The sequence below is a fragment of the Corvus hawaiiensis genome, chromosome 4 (assembly GCF_020740725.1).
Source record: "Corvus hawaiiensis isolate bCorHaw1 chromosome 4, bCorHaw1.pri.cur, whole genome shotgun sequence".
NCBI classification, from domain to species: Eukaryota; Metazoa; Chordata; class Aves; order Passeriformes; family Corvidae; genus Corvus; species Corvus hawaiiensis.
This window is the reverse complement of record NC_063216.1, coordinates 51,367,124-51,391,068: the sequence shown is the minus strand read 5'-3', so window position 1 is coordinate 51,391,068 and position 23,945 is coordinate 51,367,124. Positions and strand designations below refer to the sequence as shown.

The 23,945-nt window shown below is 38.4% G+C and overlaps 1 protein-coding gene across 1 annotated transcript in view; it reads left to right on the top strand.

The window, feature by feature from the left end:
* The window catches only part of CNTN1 (contactin 1), a 228,126-nt gene that overhangs the window by 55,415 nt on the left and 148,766 nt on the right, over positions 1 to 23,945 (top strand). The window contains exon 2 of the mRNA XM_048300378.1: positions 11,799 to 11,845. The gene's annotated coding sequence lies outside the window, so the exon portion shown is untranslated. The remainder of the gene's footprint in view (positions 1 to 11,798; positions 11,846 to 23,945) is intronic.

The following is a 23,945-nucleotide window of genomic DNA, read 5'->3' as shown; positions in this document are numbered from 1 at the left end:
ATTATGTGAGTTATTTTTGAGAATTGCAATGTAAACAAAACATGAGAAATTAATTTCTAACCTAGTAATGAGAGATCTGAAATAGATTGGAGGAGCCAGTTCCCACTTGCAATAAAAAATGGTAACCTGGACGTGGAGAAGTCTTCAGTAGTCAGTTGTGTAAAGCAGTCCCAGTGTGAATAATGTTTCATAACAGATTGAAGAAATTCACTTAGTTTTTGGGAAAAAAATCCATGTTTCAAAATCCATTAATATCTGGAACATTGATAATGTTCTTTTCTAATGCTGTTTTTGGCATTTAGCATTCTAACTTGTACAGTGTAGCCAGATTTCACAAGCCATCCAGTCAGACCAGGCCAAAGCTTACAGGAGGCATAAAGGTTCAGCAAGGTATGGTTCAGCCAGTTGTGAGGCACAACTCAGCATTGACACAAACAGAATTTAAGTTTGACAGGGGTGTAACAGAGATAAGTTTGTCTTTTAGTGGTGTTAAATGGCAGATTAGAACTTCCTTTAAAGTTGTTTTGTCTTACATAATCTTTGATTTTGAAGCTTAGCCTTGATATATAAACATACATCTGAGAGGGCAAAAGCAAACAATAAATCAAATCTAGATTTTGCACATCATCTAATTCATCATCTTTGGTTTATACAAACATATGCTCCCTGCTTTCAAGGGACTGTGTCGGGGAGGGCAAGGTTCAAAGCACCATGTGTGAGAGAGCAAGAGTTTCCTAAGCAGTGCACATCTGTTCTTGAAGTACTTTTGTAATATGCAACCATGAATGACCTTGTCTAAGTTCATATTTTAAAGGGAAACCTAGGACGGTGTCGATATTGTTGAGATCGTACAGTTATTATAGGGTGTTGTATCCAGTTTGATCAGTGAAAGTTTTAACAGTGATTTCAGTCAGAGCAGAATTTGGCTATTATTTTACAAAGTCTTATCCGAGCCCAGTTGGAAGAAGTGATTTATCTATTGGCACAGGCTTTCTAGAAATAACTACAAAAGTAAGAGAGAACCTTGTAACATAAACATAGCATCACATAATGAAATCAACATTTATTTTTCCTAATTCTTACTCTTTATGAGATATAAGCACTGGAAGACTTTTCAAGACTTGTTAGAGCAATAGAAAAGCATTTGAATATCTGTAGCAAAGACTGAAATAGGGGCAAAGGATTTAGTTTTCTGTGTGTCAAGGAGAATCAGTAAGATCTGATCACCTCAGAGGTAGGAGGGAATTGGTGCAGTAAAAGGAACTGCCTTAACAATTTCTTCTGCAGAAGAGGAGATGCATTTACTCGGTCTGATGTTCTCCTAAGGTGGAGGTGAAGAACAGTCTGGGAGAGCTCCTTTCTTGGCCCATGCTGCAGGAGTCACTCAGTCCATCGTGGTAGTGAGTATCATGACTCTCAGGATGGGCCAGAGCTGCAAATGTGTCCTCTCTTAAACGGGGGCCACACTGTTGACTTGTTTGTTTTCTCTCTGTTCTTCTGACATAAGCATAAAGTTTTTTTGGATGTGGGCCTTTTTTTATCAGAAATTAATATTCAATAGTGATTTACTGCTTGTTCCTTGTATTTTTTATTCCCTTATCCTTACTAAGAGGCGAAGGGATGGAAAGCAAAGCAAGGGTAAATACTATTTTCTTAACCTGATAATGATCAGGGAGTTCTCTGGGGTTCAAAGGGGCTTTTGTATCTCAGGTGGGCAGTCATGATGCTGTGAGCAAAGTAATGGCTGTTAATGGCTGTCAGCAAAGTCAAACAGATGAAACAGAGGACAAACCCAGACTGGTAAGTAATTATGGTTAATTGGTATAATTCATTAGCTTGTTTCTGAAAGCAGTCACAGAGTATCTCCCTTGTGAGGTATGAGAGCAAACTAGAAGCAACATATTCTTTAATTGTAATTCTTTGTAAGAATTTTCTTAATGTTTCATGATACATGGGCTAGAAAATACCCACTTATTATCAGAATAGTAGACATTTTATGTGTAAGCACACAAGCAAGTTACTGCACTACTCTGTGTCTTCATTCCTTCCCACCTGTCATTTGCCTGTCCTGGTTTCCTCTGACTGTGAAATCTGAGGGGACTGAGCCCTGCACTTTGAAATGGATCAGGCTGTGCTGGATCCAAGTTTCATAACTCACTGGCAGCTGCAGCAATGGAGTTACAGCAGTCCGTGTGTGGATAGGAGGAAGCACCTCACCTCCTGTCACCTCATGCACTGACAGAGCATGCAGCAGCTATGCAGTGTGGTCCCATTTGCAAGCACAGGAGAAACATGACTGTTGGAGCTGTGTTTACTGTTCAAACGGCTGATTTGCATCTTCTGGACCAGGTAAAAAAGCCCCACAGGCTAGGTGAAAGCATCCCACAGGCTGAGCCATGTTGTGCTGTGTGACATGCTACAGATAACAGAGCCCCACTCAATCTGGACTCTGTGATCTGACATAATGTACATGATCAGGAAAGCTTTCACAGTGCTTTCCTAGCAATCCTAATCCAATTTTTCATTACATGGGCCCATCTATATCCCTGAGAGCTTATCTTAGTTTTCTTCCCTGTCAGTGATGTCATCCAAAATCCTAAAATTCAGTGCTTTATTTATTTTTGCTAGTGGAGAAATCTGTTTTTTATTAATTGTAGAAATAGAAAACGATCCAAATGATCAGTATCTGACTAGAGTTAATATCTGAAATTTAGATATGGTAGTCCATTTGACAGGACTTGATGATATAGTTCATTTCTCAATGAAATAATTTTACATGAAGTAATACTTTCATTAATTTAATAATTTCAGAGAAGTTAAAAAAAGGGAAAAAGTTTTAACACAAGAGAAGCTGATTTACCCTGACTATATATAAACGTGAGATTTACATTAGTAGAATGGCAGAAAAGCCCATGACATGCTATGGCTTTCATCAATATCTAGTTTTCCAGAGAAACATTTAATGAAAAAACGAGGGCCTGCATATTGTTTAGCCTGTTTTTAAGGAAATGAGACATAGATGATTGTACTGTGCACTCACTGGTGTTTCTCTGGTAACTTTTGTACCTGTGTGATTTCTAATTCAAGCTTGAGGAAGGATGCAATTTCCCTAAATAATGGCAACTGACCTCAGTAAGGACGAGTGTTACCTCGTGGTTACCTGTTGTGCTGGAAGCACACACACCTGCTACACCTTCTTCTTAAGCAAGATATATGGCAGGTTGTGGGGACACTTGGAGGGAAATTTACAGAGTGTGGAGATCAGTTGTAGGGATAGTGTATCATTCTGCAGGGCAAGAGGAGCTGGAATTCTTACTGAGGCAAGAGAAGCTGCAGGATTCATGTATCTAAGGCTTCTTCAGTCATCTGCTCATGCAGCAACTTATGTTGCTCTATGAGTATTTAAATAAGTGCAAAGAAAATTTGCTGAGTATTTTCTGGTTTAGTACGCATAGGTGAATTGTTAAGCAAGATGGAAACACAAGTCAGATATAAAAGAGGATATTTTCTTGCTAGTACAGTTAGAAGTATACTTTATTGTGTCTTGTACACAGGTACCTTTTCTTAATAAAAATATCTTAACAGTATTTCACAAATAAAAATGAAGTGCTTTTAATTTATTATGCTTTTAGCAGCTCTGTTCAGTGCCATGCACAATAAATAAAAACTAATACCCAAATACTTAATTTACTTTTTTTTAGGTTATTTTATTGCATACAATTTAAGCACTAGTATGTTTATTCCTGAGGCTAGATACTTGTGGTAGTAGTATTTTGAATATCATATCTGATTTTGTCAGGCAAACAAATTAGTACCTTAAGGATATTGCAGAATTATTAGTGCTTTTGTTTTCCAATTTGAGTTCTTTGACTCAGTAAGTTATTTAGGATCCTGCTACCTGACAGAAAGTTTAAGGCAATGCTTCTCCAACTCCTACTAAAAATTGTTTGGTTGTTCCAAGGAGCTGATACAATGTCCTTTCTCGTTTCATAAGCAGAGCTAGATTCAGATCTCTTTTTAGTTCTTAAGCATGCACTAACCAGCTGAAAAGCCTGTAATGAAGAATTGGATCATTTCTTTAATTGGTGTTCTGCATGATAGAAACAAAGGCAGATGCAACTCCTTGCTCTTCCCAGTAAATCCAGGCCTGTGGAACATACTTTGAAGTAGTGACAGTTTTATGTTCTGTGGAGTAAAAATTAATTACTCTTTCTAAACCAGATGAATTAGGGTTTAGAAGGTAATGCAGGCTGCCTCTGAAGCCCAGAAGTCAGGAATCAGGAAACTTAAATGATGTAGAACATGTAATTTTCTGCAATATTTCTTTCTATTGATTCCAGTGATAATTAAATATGAACCTTTTGGCAGTTCTCGGAACATTTTTATCAAAGTCTACAGTGATGGATTGAAGGTCTCCATGTCCAGAGGTGAACAAGGGTTGTTAGCATAACTCAGCCTGAGCTGGTTGAATGCACTTTGCTAACATTATTCTCGAGGGTAAAAGATGATTTTCCTTTCATGTACTAGGAGAAATACATTACAGATCTTTGACAACCCTAAATTTGGAGGGCCTTGATGAATTATTTGAGCTTGGTTCACTCTGGCAAACCTTTTTGATTTGATGCTTTTGGTTTCAGTAAATGCTTCTGTTGCAGCTATTTTTTCAAACTCTCCCATTATCTTTCAGAGCAAATACAGTAGTGATACTGATGCCTTTTCCTGGTCTTAAAATCAAGAATCAAACATGGTTAGAATGGAAAAAGGAGTTTTGCCTCGGTATTTATTTTAAGGATCCTTAGGTGCACATGTCCAGGTCAAGTGCACTGAAATGGACCCTGCAATGCACACACACGATAGATTGGGTATAACATTATAGGTCTTACTAATTAGCACATCTGTCAAAGATTCCCCAGTGAGAGGCTCGAGTGAGCCCCCCTCCCCAAGGAACCTCCCCCTGGATGGTTCTATCTTAGTTTACAAATTGTGTTCTGGAGAGGACCTTGGGGTCTGGGGCTTTCTGATCCCTAACTATGAGGCTTCTAAGATGTTTAGTCTCTTAGCTTAACAAATAAGTCTAAGACTGCAGGCTAAAAAACACGAAGAATACAAAAACTATAAAAAGGTATATAAAAGAGGTAAAAAAGAAAAGGCAAAAAGTCATCATGGCATCAATACAATACATGAAAATGAGGGAGTCAGTAAAGGTGATTTTTTCTATTTCCTGTTATGCTTTGTGTGAAATAGGAAAACACTTTTCGTATCTAGCCTTAACTGGGCTGGTAGTTGCTCTGGTCAATGGTGAAGAACATCCTTGGTATTAAATACTGGAGATACCTCCCTAAGCTGAAATACTGGTGCCTCACTGAAATACCACCTAATTCTTTATAAATGTACCCTTATGATGACCTAGTGCACAGAGAGATCTCACTTGTCTGGCTGTTCCTGCTTCTGTGTGAATGAAGCTTGTTCACAGGAGTCTGAGTCATCTGTGGTTGGGACCCAACCCAGGTAAGAGCTATGTCATGGTTTAACCCCTGCAGGCCACCAAGCACCGGCAGCCTGGTAGGATGAGGGGCATAGAATCAGAAGAGTATAAGTAAGAAAACTTGTGGGCTGAGGTCAGGGCAGTTAATGGGTAAAGCAGAAGCTGTGCATGCAAGCAAGGCGAAACAAGGGATTCATTCACCACTTCCCCTGGGCAGGCAGGTGTTCAGCCATCCCCAGGAAAGCAGAGCTCCATCACAGGTAACGGTGACTTGGGCAGATAAACACCATCACTCCAAGCATCCTCCTCTTCGTTCTTTTTTCCCCAGCTTTTTATATGCTGAGCACAACACCACATGGAATGGGATATTCCTGTGGTCAGTTGGGGTCAGATGTCCTGGCTGTGTCCCCTCCATGTGCACCCCCAGCGTCGTCAATGGTGGGGGTAGGTGAGAAGCAGAAAAGGCCTTGACTCTGTGTAAACTCTGTTTGGCAACAGCTGAAATATCCCTGTGTTATCAGAACTGTTTCCAGCACAATTCCAAAACACAGCTCCACACCAGCTACTGTGCAGAAAATTAACTATCCCAGCCATAATCAGCACATGCTAGAACAGGAACACCTCACAAAATCTTACGCATCTAATGGTCAAAATACAATGTATAAGCAAAATCTATGGGTGTCCAAACATGCTCATTAGATCACTGAAATCCAATAACTAATAATCTAATTTTGTCCTTCAATGAACTGGCAATTTAAAGGTACAGGAATGTCAGCAAAGTCAGAGCTTGAAAATACCACTTAACAATAAATAGCACAAAGGGAATTTCTTGATGTTGACTCTAGAATAAAATCTACTGATTCCATATTGGTTACCATTTAAATATTCCCATATTTTTAGAGAAAATAATTTAATTGCCCAAATGTCAATAAATGGTATGTAAGTGGTGAGGGTAGCTATGAAATAGATGATTTTTGTTGTTTTCTGATGTTTCTTCAGCATTAAAATAGTATAGAAATGAGGGGGCTTGCAGTTTAGAGTGGTTCTAACTTGTTCTCTGCTAGGACATTTGGAATGCGACATCTCACACCCAGAGGACGTTGCAAAAAGACTTTTAGTGTTTTCTAGTGCTGTAGTATGTGGTAAGATGGTAACTTACGTAACTGAACTTTATGTTATCACATGTTTTCTGGAGTAATACTAACAAAATCAGCTTGAAGATTTTCTAGAACAAAGGGTGGTTTAATCAAAAAAAGAAACTTTGTGTCTTTGTAAAAAAGCAAGCATCTTTGTTTTTCTTTTTTTTTTAACCTCTTTTTCTATATATAGCAACAGAAATTCATACTTACACTTAGCTTGCCACAGACAGATATTTTTGACCTTGCCAAAATCCATTTCTGTCTTGCATGAAGAAGGTTTTGAACAGAAATTCATATTCTCCAATAGGTAATATCATTGCCTTAAAGTGATTAGTTTAGAGATTTCTTAATACATGGAGGCGATCTCCTGCTGTGTTGTTTGGAATAGACAATATACTTTTCAAATGCAAATAGTTTATATTATTTCAATAATACTTTAATATGTTGGAAATCCTCTTAGCAACACTACAGATAAATTAGTGGTAGAATGATGATATAAAATGAATGACTTGCTATTGAAAGTGGAGGCAGCATCTGTGTGCTGTTTGTATAGGCTCAGTTTCTGAAAAAGATTAAATAAGGTCTTGGTCCTGCATGATTACTTATGTGAATAAAGTTCCTGATATGTAAATTTTTTCAGGACAAGAGCCTTTGTAATTTCCCAGGCAGGAGCCATATCTGTCTCCATGCTTTGTGATACATCTCCAGTATGAATGCATAACTTATAAGACTCAATTTTAATTCCTTGCGAAAGCAGTGACTTAAGCTTCAGCTTAAGTCGGCTTAAAATCAGAATAAACAGGGAGCAAGCACTGCAGAGGCCCTTAGCACACTGACAGTGTTCTCTTTCGCACTGTTGACTTGTTTACAGCCTGGGTTTGCAATGGGCTTGTCTGTAGAAGGGCGAGACCTTGGATCTCTACTGCTCACAGATCTAGTTGCCCCTGTTTGCAGACCTCAATATTGAATGGAACAGCCTGCAGCCAGCCATGATGAGATCTTGCTGTGATTAACCAAAGCAATTTTAAAATTTAAAGCAATTTTAAAAATTGCTTAACCTCACTGTAACTTGATGGTGGCAGCTGGACCTGTGTTTTTTGATACCTTTTGCAGCAGCTCTGCTGAAGGCAAGCAGGGCTCTGGTGCACAGCCTGGGACTGCAGGGGCTGTGCCTCTGTTACAGGGACAGAGGGAGTGGTGAGTGATGTGAGGAGCTAAGGGTTTATCTTTAGCTATAGTCTTAACTTTCTAATCAAAATACAGCTGTTATGTCAGTCCAACTCGCTACAGTTACTGATACAGTTATTGCACAGACTTTCTAGTATGTGTTCTGTTCCCTGGTGTACGCTCACCCTTTCAGCATCCTTTGAGTCTGCAGCCTGGTGGTGTCAATACTTCTCAAGGACAACTGGAGGGGCAGATGAGTGAGGTTATGATGAGTCAATTGCACACTGGTGCAAGGATGAGTGGCATGTTAATGGGGGGGGGGGGGGTCCCCTACTGCTTTCTCATAAATCCACTTAGAGACATTTTTACAGGTTTTCTAGCACAGCTGGCTTACTTGCACTTTCTTAATTGATTCCTAGTTCCACATCTTACTTTTTCTTCTGTTTACTGCTGCTAAAAATGATTTTACCTGACTCACTCCTTTACACTGTGACTTATATTTTCTGGCTCATGCCTTTGATATTTTCCTGTGTCAGCATTGCGCTACGCTTTGGGGGTTTTTCTAGGGTTGTAGATAATTCTGTGATTGGAAATTTTTTACACTAGTAAAAATTGCATACCTTCCTGTGAATTCACCTGTTTTTCAGGTGAATCTAAGCCTGGCTTTCAGCATTTGAGGTGAGTTAGGTTAACATCTGAGTTTAAGGAAGACTGGTGTGACTTCTACAATAGTCCCAGAAAGAGCTAAGAAAGAGCTAAGCTACATAATCTTTGTCCAGTTTTGAAGCTTTTTTTTTTTTTTTTTTTTATTTGGTATGTGAAGGACATGTAGGAAAGGCCGTATGTGTGGGAAGAAGAAAAGAGGTACTTAAAAAGATTAGGTGAAATTGCAGAGGAAGACTTCATGGAAGGGTAGCAAATTATCACTTACAGTTTGACTAAGATACTAGAAAAATATCAGAAGTCCTTACTGTTCCGAGTCAGAACTGAAATTTTAATGCAATTTATACCTTTAGAAATGCTTTGTCTAATGATTGGTACCAAGATCATTTTTTTAGTGTGACAAACTAGCATACTGATTTTTCAATTGAACCTTAATGTCTCTAGATAGGCAACAGCTTTGTGTATCTTTGAAACTTGGAATATCTAAGCTCCTTGACATGCACAAAACAATGCATGTTTTTTATTTATGAAGGATTCTGTGTACTGTATTCCCAGCCAGAAGTCATTCCTAAGTAGATCATAGAGATACAAGTATCTTTCTGATACAAACAAAGTAATCATCTTTCAGCTTGGTAAAGTTCTTATTTTCCCTGTGTTTCTTGTCCATGGATGATGTTTTGCATGACATACACCTCCTATAGTGTCCTCCACAATGGATTCATATATATGAAAAATACTACAAAAGGGCTTTTCTCTGAGTGGAGGTTAATTATAATGGCTTTTTTTACCATTGCTGTGCACAGCCAGTGCCTGGTGCTGAACTGATGGGTTCTTCTGATTAGCAAAGTCTGAAAGTGGTGTTTTCAAGTTCTCCTTATGATTGCTTAGGCATTATTGAGTTCAGCAGTAATCTTTATCCATCACCGCTCTCCCACTTCACAGTGTGATTGAGGCTGAAGAAGTGAAGATGTTCTAAAATTCTGTGTATTTTTCTATAAATTTTCATGTACAGAGATTTGTGCAAATCACTACAATCTACTATGAATGGTAAAAGGGGGTAAAATTGAAAAGAAAAAAAATCTGCCCGTCTTCATTATGTTATGAGCTAAAATTATCAAATCATATTTTCATGACACCTGATGCAATATTGTGAGTCCTTGTAAAATGAATACCATCACTTTCCCAGCTTGCTCAGTGGCTCAATTCAGGTACCAGTAGATAGAAATAGTGAGACTTCCTGTGCTGTTGCATAAATATGAAAGAAGAGTAGGGCTTGATGGTTCCCAGAGTTTTCTGTGGAAGATGGCTTATTTAGTCATGAGGAGTGAATCTTGCTGGAGCATCTCCTTCCCTCTGCTGTGCCCTGGCAATTGGGGAGCTGCTGAGCCGTGAGGACTAAATTTGCTGGTGATTTCTGTAACCTTTTTTTTCTTCTTACATTGCACAGCAGTCATAAGCCTCAGTTGAAATAAATGAATGTAAATCTTTTAACAACAAGTGCAGAGTTTGGTGTAAAATAAAAGGATGATAGAATATAATATATAGAAAATTATAGAAAGACTATTGCTTAGTAGTGTTAGGAAGTTTCACTGAATATGGTAGTAAATAGTTCTCAAGCCTTTGCTTTAGAAAAATACATAGTTAGCCTAGAGAGCTCTAATAAGAAATTGACATTCTTCAAATGCTTGCCATTTCAGAAAACCATTCAAACTTTGATGTTGGGTTTTTTCTGTTTTAATTTATTTTCCAACCCAACTAATCAAGTATGAAGCAATCATATAAACCTTTTATTTAGAGATGAAGGAATGACAGAATATATTGCATTATTCTGATGGTGCACTAAGTAACTTGTTCCTCCAAGAACTTCCTACTTGAGATAAATGTCTTTCTTGAAAACCAGTTTTCAGAGTTACTAAGACTTCTGACCATGCAAATATGTACTCAGCAAGGTAGTGAATGGAGAATAAACCTTAGGCATGGCAAAATGAGTCTTTTTGTGTCTGTGGCTCTGTAAGAGTAGTTAAAATTATTAAAATTATTTTTGTCCACATAATCTCAGCTGTAGTTTACAATGAGGTAGAAATAATAGAAATTTTATAGATGGGAAATACTCTGATATTCTGCCCATGTCAGCAGCAGCAGAAGGATTAAGCCCGGGTGTCTTAACACGTACACTAACTTATAAATAGGGAGAAGGGATGAGCCTGAAAGTACAGTCATCATCTTCCTCTCTCAGCACAGTGAAAAGTAGTACAGTAAGTCAGAGTACAAGAGAAACAGAGTAACAAGCACACCTTGACTAAGCTACCTACGGAGTGATAGAGCTTTGGAGCGTGACTGCTTGGATTTTTTATGTCACCCATAGAATTAGCAACTGGACTTTATATGTCTAGAAGAATTCCATATCTCACATACTTAAATCATTAACCTTTTGGCTATTAGCACAAATAAAAAATCCTATTTATAATATGGGTGAACTACAGTTCCGAAAGGAAATACAACAGAGGTAGGAGTGAGCTGGAAATCTGTTAATTTCTGTTCATTTTATGTAGCCAATTTCTGAAGTGAGTACTCTGTATTATATGATGGTTGGGGTTGCTGTAGATCTCGTAAGCGTTTAAAAATTGCAAGTAGTGCCACTGTAGTGTAGTTCCTACCTTTGATCCACTGATCAAGATGTATAGTGGCTGTCACTCCCAAACTGCTAAGAGAAGCAGTTGAGATTTGGAGGTAGTTTGACAGCATCTACAGCTATGAATCAGAAAAGAGTTGGGACAAAGAAGTTATGCCCAAAGTTGTGTACTGTTTGTGGGTTTTTTTCTGGAAGGGCTTGCCAAAATTTGATGGATGGAAACAAAGGTAAGGAGGGGTCAGAAGAGATACCACAGAGGGAGGAATTATGTGTTACAGAAATAAGGAGTTTGGTGATTGTATACCAGCCTGTGTTGGAGCAGGCATCTCAGTGTAATTTACTGCAGGAGAGAGCTCAAGGATCAAGTTTTTCTGATAAGGTACTAATAACTTGGAAAAGTACCTAAATCTGCACCCAAGCCAATTTGTAAAGGCAGTCTATAATAGCTTCTTGTGTAATCAGGAAAAATAAAACCATACAAATTTACTCCGTTTTTAAGGTTTAATTTTAGTAGAATTTTATGGCTATGTCCTATCTTTATACAAAAAAGTGGCTAACTGGAAACCCACATATCTATGAATGCTGGAAACATCTGGGAAACATCTGATTGTATGAGAACATTAGGAAAATATTCATAACAAATTCCAACAATTGGTAACCGAAAAACTGAGGATTGAGCAAACAACTGAACCCTGTTTTTATTCAATTCTAGATAATTGCCTCTGGATCTGCAGTGAAACAGAGTTTACCTTATTAGAGGTTGGTAACTTTTATTTTTTCAGCTTTTACATACAATTTTAAAGTAATCTTTCTGAGAGACTGAACCTTGGTGTCTTTGACATATTGACAAGCTGTTTTGTTGAATGTTTCTGTAGGACTGGATCCAAGGGATCTGTATAATATAAGCAAATGACAGTAATTCTTCATATTCATTGAAGTTTGGGGTTTTTTGTGAAATATCTCCTTGAATTTCTGTTTCACATACTGCTTCAGTTAATTGTAATTTAACAAACAAATTAATGTGGATGAGATTAAAGTTTTTAGTCATCCTTAGCTAAATTCTCTGACAAATAGCACAAAAATCTCCAGTTTTACTGTTTAATTTGTTCTTACAGAGTCAAATATTTATCTGGATCTTTTTTCCATTTCTAAATTACAATGACGTGAGTTTTTGTCTATATGACAGTATATAGATTATATACTGTGTCATTAATATAAACATATAGTATGACATGACTGTTCAATGCTACTGAAATAGCATACATTTGTGGCATGATTTCAGTCTTTGGACCTTGATTTATCACATAATTTCTGGAGAGAGCTAATTCTTCCATTAAGCTGTTTTTATTTACATTCTATAAAACTGGTCTCTACATTAACAAAGATGTAAGTGCAGCTTATTAATAGTTATTTGTGATTCTGGTTGTCTGCTCAGAGTTCTGGAAGTTTGGCTATGCCTTTCCATTTGGATTATGAGTATGGCATCATACCGCACTGTATTAGTTCCAGTCCTTACACAGTTGTGCTTAGGCTCTTAGTATGATTTACATACAAGTGAAGCTTCTTACCAGCCAGATCTGTGGGAGCCAATAGTTGGCCTTGTGGTGTGTTTCTCAAACTTGCAGCAATGCACACTGCTGCAAGTAGATGTTCATAGGGGTTCTGCCCTCTGTGCTTACAAGGACATCTTTTTTCTGTGGGACAAATATTTATGAGACAGATCTTTCATTCCTGAAACCTGTGCCATACCTGAGAAGAGATCCATGAAATTGTTCACACTCCTTTTCTGTTTGCGAAAGAGTTTATCCACCTTTGTTGCATTGTTCTTCACACTCAGTTTTCCAAGTACATGTTATACTTTCCTTACCAATAAACCCATAACTGGCATGGTACATACTGTTGCTCTCTTATTAAAGAACTGCTTACTGTTCTGTATGAATGAACTTGTGATCCCAGGAGCAGCTGGATATACCTGATGCTTTTTGTCTTCATTCAAAATGGCCACAATCTCCTGCTGTTTCTAATTTATTTCTGTCATCAGTAAAGATGAATATTACTTTTATTCTTTGGCTGGGAACAAAAAAAGCAAAATAAAGGACAAAGGTCCTTGCAGAGGTGTGGGAGGTGTAAGTGCAGGAGTGAGCACTTCCCTGCAGTGGCAGATAGTATTGCTTAATCTCCTGCTGGCAGAGGGCACCTGCCTGCAAGCTCATCAGGTAGTGCTGTGGGTCTGTGCAGCTGCGCTGAGCTGCAGGTCAGGAGTAATGTAATTCAGTACTTTTCCCCAGGGAAGGAGGCAGCTGGGAGTAAGCCACCAGTCTCCTGCACAGCTCTCTCCTGAGTTCCTGGGATGCAGAGAGGGAGCAGGTCACATGCTAAGCATATAGCTCTGATCACCATCTTTAGACAGTGCCTGTCATGTAAAATGACAGAGAGGCTGGGGGTAGGGTGGCACAGCTGGAACCCAACACTGCAGCCTCCCTGTTACTCTCTGACCTTGTCCTGGGGTGACCTTATGGGATTAGCCAGCGTTTGTAGGATCTGCCAGTCATTTGTGTTTTCTTCAGGTCTGAGAGAGATGCTGAGCCATGGTGAGCTGCCACAGAGGAGCACTCTCTGCTAGAACTCAGCACTGAGGCCAAGGCTGCAGGAAAGTGGTACAAGGTGCCTGTTGTGTGCCTCTCTCACTGTCTGACTCATAGACATGATTCTGTGATAAGACCGAGCACGATGACTCTCATGTATTTGAAGAGAAGATTGAGATGCAAGTATGTAATTTTTCAAGTATTCAGCAGGAGTAATGGAGGTGCGTTAATTATTGCATAAACTGTAGCATCTCATCTAGAAAGCTCTTTGAGGTATGCTATGAGCTAATTAAATATCCAGATATTCAAAAATAGTGCGTTTCATATATAGTTTCATATATAATTCATATATTTCTGTGAAGCAGTGCAGTCTTCCTCATTGCAATGCCTCTAAGAATGAAAGATTAGCTCTGTCTGGATATAACTGTTACTTCCAACTAAATACTTGCCAACAATCTTGCAGAATTCCTTTTGGATATTTTCAAATGACCACAGTCAGTTCCAATAATCATTTCCCTGGAAAGGCCTTCATAGGATAGATTCTGCTTATTATACATTAATTTCTATAACTATGCATCTGCCTTTTATACTGGAGGCATTTTCAAATTACTGAAGTATTTTAAGATGCTCTTGGTAAAGGGCTAAGCAAAGTATAAAGGCCAATCTGTTTTCCGCATAGTAGATTGTTGTTCAAGAGTTTGTGCCAGCTAGTACAGAGTGCAGTCATATCTCACTCCTCTCAAGAGAGATGAATTGCTCAACTGCTTCAGCTCCTGCTGCTCCACATTCTTATCCTTGTATGGGTGGAGTGGTCTGCTCCTCTTGTGGAGCAGACTGGCAGAAATTTAAATTACAGCATTTTGCTCTTGATAAAAGATCTTCACCTGTGAGCTGTTTTGGATATGCACCAGTTTTCCCAACAGTGCAGTTAATTGCGCTTTTGAGATTTTTGTGTTTAAAGAAAAACCAAAGTATTAAAAAATGCCCTAGGGTATATCACCATGTCCGCCCCCTTAGGGAGGAGGAGAGAAGATCAGCAGGCAGGAATTGTGCAGCAAGATTGATTTATTTAATTATTTTACAAACTCTTTTATAGACTTTTTCTTCATAGTCTAATTGGACAAGGATCAGCCACCCCTTGGGGGTGATTGGCTAAAATCCTAAAACATCCATTGTCAAAATATTTTTGTACTATACTATAAACAAGACTGTTCAAGGCTGCAGGTGTTTCATTGTTTACCAAACTCTGCTGCCTCTTCTGTGAGAGAGAAAAGTCTCTCATGGGCTTAGAAAATAGCAAGAAAATCCTTGCTAGCAGCATTTTTGTATCCACACCAAAGGATTTTTTTTTTTCAATAGCACTGTGCACAGTAGTATCTTATAAAACTGCTTTATATTTGCAGAAATGGAGTTATTGATTGATACAATGATACACTGCAACAGGCCAGGTAATTTATCTTGCCATTTTTCTGTTGAGAAAATTCTGTTTAGGGTTATAATTTACTCAGGTGTTTGACACAGTAGGGACTGCGAAAAGATGAAGCATGTCCAGCTAAGATTGCCTGAATCAACTGTATTTCTGTCTTCAACTACTTTTCTTGTGAAATAGGTAGGACTGTGTGCCTTCAACATTTAATTTTTTTAAAATTTGTGTTTGCAGCTACATGCGTACTTCAGTGTAGCTACTGCTGCAGCTTCTTAACATGCCTGAGTACTTTTGCACCCGCTTGGGGTTAAAATGTGACTGGTGTGTTACTGACAGGAACCTCCCAAGTGCTACTGCCACTGGTGACAAAATCCTTTGACTTTGGTAGGGCAGTATTGAAGCACATATGTAGCTATTGCAATGCAGTGAGTACAATCATTATCAAACCAGCAGCAAATACTGGCCATCAGACATAGGTATTTCTGAATTGGGGGTGTCCAGAGAAGTCTTTGGTAGAGTGGGTCACAAAAGCCAGTAGCCTTGGAGGAAACACAGTAACTGAAGTAACAGAGATGGTGTATACAAGTTCCTAAAATAATCCAGAAGCCCTTCATTTGCAAAAGAAAATTAAACTGTATTTTGCCCAGAAGAAGCACTGTTTGCGTAAACTGCATAATTTATTGTAGATTAGGAGCAGAATACTTGCAGGTGCTCAGAATGTTTTCCTTGTTCATGTGTCAACACTCTGCACTCCCTAGCCAGAGCCAGTGGGAGGAAGATTATCCAGATATTTGTTTAGCCAGCCGCTGGTATTGATGCTGGGGTCAAACACCACCCCCTTTTCTTGAGGAGGGATGGGTCTGTGTCAAGCACTTCGATCACGGGTGTGGTGAAATCTATTTGAATCAAGGCAAGACATTAATGCACTTTTATGTGTTGCCATTTTTCCCAAGTAAATAAAAAGTGGTTCGTATGGATGAAAATAGAGTGTGCCAAATGGCCTTGCAGGACTCTGACATCTTTGATATGTGACTTTTCACTCTGCATCAAGAACAGTGTGTATTTCTCATTACAAAGAGACTAACTCTGCAAAATAGTGCTTACTGGACCTTCCAATAATTATGCAAAGCAGTTGTTACTTGTAGATTTTAAGACCCAAAAGCAATTACTAGGTAGTTGCAGACCACAGAACCTTTCCTTGATACAGACATTAATTTGAAATGCATGGGGTTTTTTTAAAGATGTCTCAGTAAGATGCTCCATTTGTTGATACTTGCATTATTAAAAATGCTTATTCACTAAAAAGGGACTTGAGATCACAGATTAATGTTTACACTACAGACTTTTTGAATAATAGGCTGTATGAATCCCACCCAAAACCCATTGTGGATAGTATGAAATCTGTTATTGTCTGCTGGTATTTGCGGAGTATACAGTTTCATCTTAGCTTTCTTTTGATTAACCAGATAGGTTAAAATTCTTCAGGTCCTGTCTGAGGGAAGTTTGACAACTGTGACTAAATAGAAACTTTTCTTTAGTCTTAAACATTTTTTTGAGGTGTTGATTCAAGGACTAAATGCAGAATACTAGTAATGACTTCACTAACATCATGTACTGTCCTAATTAAACCAAATACAAAAGCATAAATTACATATTCATTCTAAGAATATTTATGTATTGGTATATAATTCTCCTGTTTATCACTTCAAGGATGACTAAAACTGCGCACCAGAAGTGCACCTTCAGCTGGTTTCCTGGTCCTTGCTGAGTTTGCTTGAGAGTTTTTTGGGATATAGCTCTCCATTTTAAAGATAAGATTTCATGCTTAGTCTTCAAAATAATACCATTCTAAAATTGAAAAAGAATAGCAGAAGCACAGTACTTTGTAAGTGAAAGCTGGACAACAATCTGATCCAAAAATGAATTATAAATGACTCAATAGTGCATACCTGATTTTGCAGATGAGGTGTAACAAATTGCTGAGTTACATGTGCTCTGCTAATCCTGCATCATGGTAATTTAAACAGCAGTGCTGCTAACAGTTCCTTATCTCTTTCTAATGTCATCTGCATACACCTACATGTCTATACACACATATATTAATGCATATACATGGACAAGATAGATTTTAATGGAATTGTTCTTTTCTGGATGATACCCATTTTAGTCACTCTGGTGGATGCAGTAGGATGGGATATTTGATTGCTCTCACAGAATAAGCTTCAGAGAATCTCAATAATCTCCTTTGAAGTATTTGGCTAATACAGAGTGTATCCTGGCTACTATTTTAACCTTTGGAAGTTTCTCCAAAACATATTAGCATCTCTCTTGAAATGAAGAGCATTGAAAATGCCAGAACAACATCAAGATTTGAGCAATTGCTTCTTCAAATTAGGTTATGACTCACAGTGATACTGCTGAAGTAGCATAGAAAAATCTCATATTAGTTGAAATAATGGTGTGAAGAGTTCAGCTTTTGGGTGTGCATCATGTGTGGACAGGAGAGACACCATCTGCTGTCTACTCTATGCTGTTCTGATGAGAAGAGCTGTGTGGGGAGCTGATGGGAAAGCAGTGAGTCTGTTTTGGCAGCAGCCAGGTCGGCTGTTCTCCCAGGAGATAAGCTATAGGATAGATAATGGATCAGAAAAGTGGCTTCCAGAGCTGGAGGTGAGACTGGTGTTAGCTGGATTGGCTGACGTTCTTGATAGACTTGAGTCTGCCATCACCAGAGTCTCTAACTACAGAGTACTTCTGGAGAGGCGGTCACATTTTTCATCTGAGTAGTGGCAAAGGAAAACTGCTTTGCCAAGAAAATATTGCTAGAGGTATTCTTCTCTGCAGAAGCAAGAGGGATGGTGGCCTGCAGGGACTTCTTGTTTTTACTAGAGATAACTTCATTTTGAAACTTGAATTTGTTTCTAGAGCTCTGTCAAAAATAGGTATTCAAAGTATGAAATTGTGCAAGGTGGTGTATGTATACTGCTGAGGGATACAAACTGATCTAGATGGCCCGAGTGTTTCCTATCTCTATTTTTCTGTTATGATTTTTTGTTTTATTCTTCTCCTTTCCATTTTACGCCATTTTTCTTAGCTCAGTTTTCTCTTTCTGTCACTGTTTCAATCCTTCTGGAGTACTAGCTTCCACTCAAATCCAATTATCTGACATTAGAAAAAAGAATTTTAGGCCCACCAGCCTAAACCAGCCATTAAACTCCCACCAGCCATTATTTTCTTCACTTAGGCTTGCCTAAAGAAGCCAAAGAAGGCTGAAAGTATGGGCTCTTTAACCACATCTACCCGTTACAGATCTCACAGATTCCTAGCAGCCTGTTCATAACCATAGCAAAAAATTATCCAGTCCAGTAATCTTATAAGCAGGGAGTAATTTTCTTTTATAAAAAATCATAGGTATGGAGCAATGAGGGTGACCAACTCACCTGCTACCGTCTCTCTACCAGGTCTGCACAGGAAAAAGAGATAATGGCAGCAGGTGCCAGCACATTACTTTATGGCCATAGACTTGATTGCGTCTTGAAAATGTTCCTTCTTCTATTTCACAACAGAGTTTGAAGATGAAACTATTCTTCTAAATTAAAATTCTCTTCTATAGCCACAACATACAGTGAAGTTAATAAAGGATTTAATCTTAAATTAAACAGTAAAAGAAACCAGTAACAATGGTATATGTTTCATTTCATGGTGGTTAAGGAGAGTCAGCCTTATTTCTATTTCAGTTATATTTTGAAGTTCAAACTCTGGTGAAAGCTGTGGCTTGTGATTGAAATCTCCTTCTTGCTTAGGCTGTTGAGCCCTGCTCCCTTTTTTGGCTGCGTGCATGTCTTAGGTATGTTCCACTTGTGTATGTCTGTGTGTGTGTGTGTGTGCGCGCGCTTTTATGTGCCTGCAACATTACTTTACAAAATTCCCATTATTGGTTTTTGTAGTGAAATTCAGTTCAGCAATGCTGAACCAACTGGTCACATTCTTGTGTGGAGAAGTCCTGGAAGAGTGAAATGTACAGTATTGATATTTCAGGCCTACTGTTTAGGAAGTTCAAGTATTAGGTGCTTCAGTAGACCACGTGTGATTAGAGTACATTCCTGAGCTGCATTAACTTGCTGTCAGTTACTTGCCTCCTGATATCCAGTTCTTAGAGAAACTGTCTTGAAGATCATATTTAAGGTGTGGGATGCAACCTGTGTATTTCTGATCTCGTTTTATAGAAAATGGAAAACCACACTTTTCAAAGTGAGTGATGTTTGTGCAGGCTGGGAATATGTCTGTGTGAATTTGGCATTGGTTCTGCGAGCAGCATCTTTACCACAATCTCTGTTTTGACAGGAGGCTTTCATTTAGCTTTGTATAGTCATTTCAGAAGAGGCATTTGCATGTAATAGCCAAACTGCATCTGGGAAATTGTGACAGGAGCAATCAGCCTGTGGATGTTCTTACAGGTAAAACAAGCAGGTGGTTGCCAGCAACACTGCACAGTCTCACAGAGCAGGGCTGGGAAGGAGAACCTGGAAATTCCTTGTGAGAAGTGCAGAAACCAAGAGGTTTCAAATCAGAGGGATTTTTCAGAAGCTTTCCCTGAACGGAAACCACCTGAAGCAAACAAGGAGAGTTGTTTGTCCAAAGTGCTCAAACCAAACCTGGGCTAATTGTTTTTCAGAGGTGTAACTAAGAAGAGAATGAACAGTCATGTAGGTTGTAGGAAGGAAATATTTAAGCAATGCTGGGTCTTAAAGAGCAGAATTTCAGAGACTTGAGATTCTGGTGTAAGCCGGTCCACCCCTGGGGAAGGCATGGAAAAGACAGCAGTAGGGTGGGCAAGACATGAATCCTGTTTGACCTTTGCTTTCAATACAGAGTAAAACTAAAGCTTTTTTATATTCATGATAAAATTTAAGCAAGAAATAGAAGCTGTGAAGACTCATGAGTGAGTGGCTAACAGAACAGCTCTTGGAGCTGGCTTGTGAACCACTCCAGCTCCTTGCTCTGCCTGGTTTAGACACAGGCCTGGGACTGTGTTCAGACATACCTGTGGTACCAACTACTGTCAGTTCATACTCCAGCTGCTCAGCCCTGGAGGTGTGCAAGGATCAGAGCATCTCATCACCCATTTAGATTGGTTTCTGTTTTGATGAGAACCTACAGCTGAAAAAAAAAATCATTAATACAATTCAAATACGTTTGGGGACTTATTTCACACATGAACACATCATAGATATAAATTATGGTGTGCAGGGTACATATAAAATTCAAGCTAAACATTGTAGGATAAACTTTTAATGTATATTTAACTGTATTATGACAGTCTTATGTTACATAACTCAATAAATTTAATAAGCTACTGAAATTTTCATAGAGCCTGTGCTGCCAGCACTGCTAATGTGATGGAACTTTAATTTGGCATAACATTTCACTGTTTCGTAAGGAGACAAGGATTGCACAACCCCTTTCTGCCTGCCAGTCCTTTACATCAGGTTTGGAACTGCTGTACTGGCTCCCACTAATAGGAGGGAGGTTTTCCGCAAGCCTTGAAGATAATTAAGTTCGTACAAGTTTCACAATGTCCGTGGCTCAGTAAAGAGGAAAAACCCAAATCAGTGCCCTCCTGAGTGGAAAACTGTTATATATTTTCCTTGGCAGCAATCAACATGTACATACCTCCAGGCTAAGCAGAGCAGGTGGTGTCTCCTTCCCAGAAGAGATGTCAGGAAGTACATGTGCTGGGAGAGAAGCTGAAATTACTTTGTTTAAGGAGCATGAGAGAAGTAGGACTACAGTCTGTAGGAAATCTTGTTTCATTACATCCGTTGGCCGCAGAACAAATAATTATATATTTTTTTTCATTTCACCATTCATGTTTCAGTAACTTAACAAGTAACATAATTACTGAATTCACCAAATATGCAGTTTTAGAGATAAGATGCCTCAGAGATGAGAATGAGTGGGAAATTGAGTCTCTGTACATTTATGCTTAATGTAGATAAAGCTATTTTGCTTCATATTTTATCTTTAGAAGTATTAGCTGTGAACCATTTTTTGGTTTTGTTCTCTGACAGTAGTCTGAGATACAGCTCACCTATCTGATGTACAGCTTCAGAAATACTTTTGTCTGGTCTTTGAACAGATTAGCATTAGTCCTCATTGAAATACGGTAAGAATGTCACTCCAGAAGACCATTAAAAAAACCCAGATTTTTTTATGGAGTCACAGTGAATTTAAGTACTTCACCATTGGTGTTATTTTGAGAGCTAGTAATTTATGTTCTTATTTTTCTAGTATCAATATATTTATTTTTACTGTACTGTGACAAAAGGATTTGAGTCCTTTGAATAATTTTGAAAAACAAAGCATAACATTAGTTCAGAAGTTCTGCTTTTATAAAAGCTGGAATGGCCTTTGGTGTCAAGCCAGAACAAAGAAAAGGAAATCAAATAATGCATCTTATCCAGGCTGAGTGAAGAAAAAAGCCATTATGAGTGCTGTAAAGTTTGTTAAATTTGACATCTGACCGGCAGTCAGAGATGTAGGTTCCCAGTATGGAGAGATGCGACTGCCACTGGCCTGCCTTTATCCTCCTTGAGTCACCAGTGTGCCAGACAGCTAATCAGAGAGCCTGTGGTAAGATAAGGGACACAGAAAAACTGGTATTGCACATAGAGGATGTCAGTTTTAATTAAAAGAGGAATGTTTTGAATGAACTGTGAAGAAATAGTGCAAAGAAGAGGACCTAGGATCAAAACCCAGGCCAAATGATCTGTCAGCGTAAAGGCATAAAAGCATCTGGAGGAACAGGTTAGACAATACCTTCAAAAATACGAATAGGTAGACATTTTAGAGAAGTGTTTTGATGTACAGGTGAATTATTTTGCAAACTAGTTGTTTAGGACATTTTATTTTGCACATGAAATACTTCCAACTAAGGTAGAATTGGAGAACTACAATTAGATTAACAGAAGTTGACCAATAAAGTTGCACCAAAGTTTTCAAATAATATTAATGAAGAAGTGACATAGTAATCATTATTTCAAAAGTATTTTAAAATTAATAAAAGGAAACATATTTTGCAAAATTATTTATTGGTGTTATCACCACATCTTATTATATAGAAAGAGGTTAACAAAATTCCAAAGAACAGCCAAAGATTATTGATAGCCCCGATAGAGGATAAGAGGAATACATTTCTTTCTGTTTCAGGGCAGAAAGTTAGAAAAGGTTAAGGACAAAGGTGTTCATTAGGAAATCCAAACACTTTTCTCTTTGGGCTCCTAGTTGCCGCTCTTAGGATGTTGGATTAGATTAAGCTAAGCTTTGGATAGCTGCAGTAGTTATGCCATCTGTGGTATACTCCAAAATCCTCATCTTGGGATACACGCACACTCCAACAGTCCTCACCTGTCATACTTTTAATTTAGAGGATCTCCTTAAATACAATGTGGCTTCTTTCTAGCCTTCATTTGTTAGGAAAGTGATGCACCTCGAGAGGAGAGGGGAAGAAGAAAAGGCAGTAAAGAGGAGTTATCATTCAGGTATCATCTCAAATCAGGACATAGCTGGAGCGTGGCATATAATGTAAACATAGTCATAAAACAGGGAATACAGTTTGTTTTGTATGAGCCAGCCTATACCACTGCCATGGCATGTTCAAGATCTTAGATATGTTTGTGCCACCAGTGCAGATGTGGGAAGGACTGTTATGTGAACTTGCAGCGCAACACCCACATCAGATACTGGGCTCTCCCAGCCGGCTGGGGACAGGTCACCTGCTGCTGCTTCCAGAGCTAGCTGAGTACATGGCATATAGATAAACTTCACAACCTAGACTGTCACCCTGCTTTTCTTTGTAAAGCATTTGTGTCAAGTTTGGGAGCTGTATAGAAGAACATATAATTAGTGAAATGTTTTTCAGTGGTGGTGTGGGGATTTTTGCTTTTATTCCATTTGGTTTCTGAAACCACTAGGATTAACCTTCAGCCTGAATGAGTCAGGCAATCCACTTATGTTCCACTAGCAATGCACTATCTTTTCAGCATTTCAAATATAATTTGTTTTAGTACAGTTAATGATATTTGTAATCGTATTTTCTGGTACTGAGCTATATTTAATAGAGTTGAAACATCACGCAACATGTAAACCTTAAAATGGCCTTTACATCTTCTCCTAGTTTTCTGCCTCCTCAATATGATGTCCTATTATTCTGGTTGTTTTTTATGCTCTGGGTAGGCAGAGGGAGGTGGTATGTTTTGAAATTAAAGGTTCTAAGTATGTAATGTTGAAACCCATTGACATTACTTTAGGAACATCAATAATCTAAGCACAAAGGTAGGTGTGAGGGCTAATTGAAGATGTGTATTATACAAATGGAAAGTGGATGGAGAGCTGGGAAATGGGTGTCTCCAAATGCTGTGAACACTGGAGTAGAACCTGGTGGTCACTAGCTACTCAGGGAGAGGAGAAGAGATGTAGGAACCTGCACTTAAAATTTGGTAGGTTACATTATAAAAATTTCTGGAACTTGAACAGAGCATTCAAAATGTGATTTTATGTGAAACTTCTCATTGTGTTTCATTCCTAATTATGCTGAATTCATTTAGAAGGAGAAGCCTCTGTTTACCATAGGGCAAGAGCCAAGATGCATAGAGAGAGATTTTATTATCAGATAATGGTCATGAATTCACTGGACTCTATGCATTAAATTAAATGTTTAAATATATAACCAGAGAATATAATTGGTCTGAAACAAGAGCAAAAGAAGAGCATGATCAGATGTTGTAGAATAAAAAGGCAGCAAGTGGCTCATGTTCTCAGAAATTGCTGACAATTTATTTGTGTTCTT